The sequence below is a fragment of the Pithys albifrons genome, chromosome 3, assembly GCF_047495875.1.
Source record: "Pithys albifrons albifrons isolate INPA30051 chromosome 3, PitAlb_v1, whole genome shotgun sequence".
Classification (NCBI taxonomy): Eukaryota; Metazoa; Chordata; class Aves; order Passeriformes; family Thamnophilidae; genus Pithys; species Pithys albifrons.
The window spans coordinates 72,961,584-72,963,769 of NC_092460.1; positions in this window are offsets into that span (position 1 = coordinate 72,961,584).

Consider the following 2,186-nt stretch of genomic DNA (forward strand, 5'->3'; position numbering starts at 1 on the left):
AGACATCCAAAGTCCTTTTGCTCAACAACCCATGGAAAGAAAGGGTAGGACTGCTTTATTTTTAGCTGTCCTCTTGGGTAATTTTTGCATGTCTGACAGCTCCTCTTAAAACACAAGATAGCACTGACCTTATGGCTTTACTGTCTGCAGATTGCACTAAACATTGTTAAATCAAATTTAGAGAGATCATACTCTCAGAACCATGTGGATCAGAAGCTTGTTGTTCAAGGATAATCCATACCGAGCATGGTATGTGTGCATAAACATGCAGAAGAGGAGGAGAGCCGTCACAGTGGGTGTGCTCTCAAAACAAGGTGGTAACAATGGTACAGAAAAAAAGAGGGAAATAAAAGACTGAATAGCACATCATACTAGGGTAAACAAGTTAGATTATGCATATTGGCACAATACATAGTAATGGAATAGGAGGCATTTGAGGTATTAGTGAGCTTTGAATCTCTGACACAGTCTTCTCATGAACTGTGATTTTTAAACACCTTAACTGCTTTCACACAGTGAGGACCATAAAACTGTTTCAGCCCTGGCCTGGATTTAGAGCAGTTTTAGGACTGCTCTGAATGGCGTTTGGTTCCAAAACTGCCTCAGGCTGCATTTTGCAGCTAAAACACAAAGTCAGCTCTAGGATGATTTGCTGCAGGGAGTGCTGGCCTGCTTGGTGTGTCCCCTCGCCTGTACAGCAGAGGCTGCTATATGCTGCCACATATAGTTAGTTATACGCTATATGCTATTTAACATTTAGGATACTCTCTGAAGGATGTTACTTCCTAATGTTCAGTATTTCAGTTCCTGATTTTGTTGCCAGAAGGTAAGATGGCTGTCTTGCGCATTTCGAGGCAGGCTCATTTTTTTACTTAAATAAACCAGTGGGTGTCTCTGCACTGCACAGAATATCCCTGTCTCTTCTTTTGCTTGATATGAATATCCTTCAGTAGAGGCAGGAATTCAGCAAAGCAAAACAGGAACAGAAGACATACAAAAAGCAGAAACGGAGTGCCTTCAGCATCCTGTGTGTTTTTAATCATCAGCTGCTCATTATTCTGTAACACTCTCCCTATGATCAGTTTATATCTTAGTTCACATGCATGCCTACATCCCAGGATAATTGATTCCTGTGAGGAATTTGCTCCCTGGAAAGAGGCACAAGTCTCATTTGGCATCCGACCATAAGGATGAAAGAGACATAGCTGCAGCCTCCAGCACTTGTGGAGGAACAGCAACCACTGACCTTAACTTCATGTTTTTACAACACTCATAGCATCAGCCATGGAAGGAAAGGGGGATGGGGAGTATGAAGCAGGGACAACAGTTTTCTGTTATGATAATAAAATGGAGACACAGGCCAGCATGAGCATTATATATCCCTATCCAGTCTCAGCAATCTTTTAGAGGATTAATAAGATTAGGAACCCCTATTGTTTTGCTAATGGCTGTTTTTTTGAAAAATGGCTTTTCTTGTAAACATACATAAATGACCATATGTTATTTCGTACTCCAGTGCTGCCTTGGAATACTATTAAAAGCAAAGAATGAATATTATGTTCCAACTGCAAATTTTACAAAAAAAACTAACAATTCATTTGCCCTTCACTTCTACTGCTGTGGAGTCTTACCTGGTAGAGTGTAATGCATTAAAGTAGCTTAAGAGTACTCTTTCTTTGAAAAATCTTGCTACAGCTTATGCTGCTGTAAGAAGGCTAACAATGCTAACAATCCATTTAAAAATCCATGGTTATTTGAATTCCAGATGTATATTTGCAGAGATAATTTGAACTCTGGCTATATCCAAGCCTATCATCCATGAAATTGATGCACACAGGTTCCTTTTCATTAATCCTAAATGATGCAAAATATTTCCCATGATTTTAAACATTTTCAAATGAAAGTAAGAGTTTCAGAGTCACACCTAACTGAGCTGCACACTACTCTTGTTAAATTCTGAACTCTTCAAAGTGAATGAAAGACATTGGAAAGGTAATTTTAATCATAGAGCTTAAAATAGAGCATATGGGAAGACTTAGTTTTGAAATAGATTCTGTATCTTACAAGTCTGTTTTCAATAGCTTGCAGTTTAATCACCGAGGCTATTATTTCCTCTACTTGGTCTCTTTCATGACTCAAATGTTTCTGGAAAATGATTCAGACATTATTGAGGACACTAAGGGACA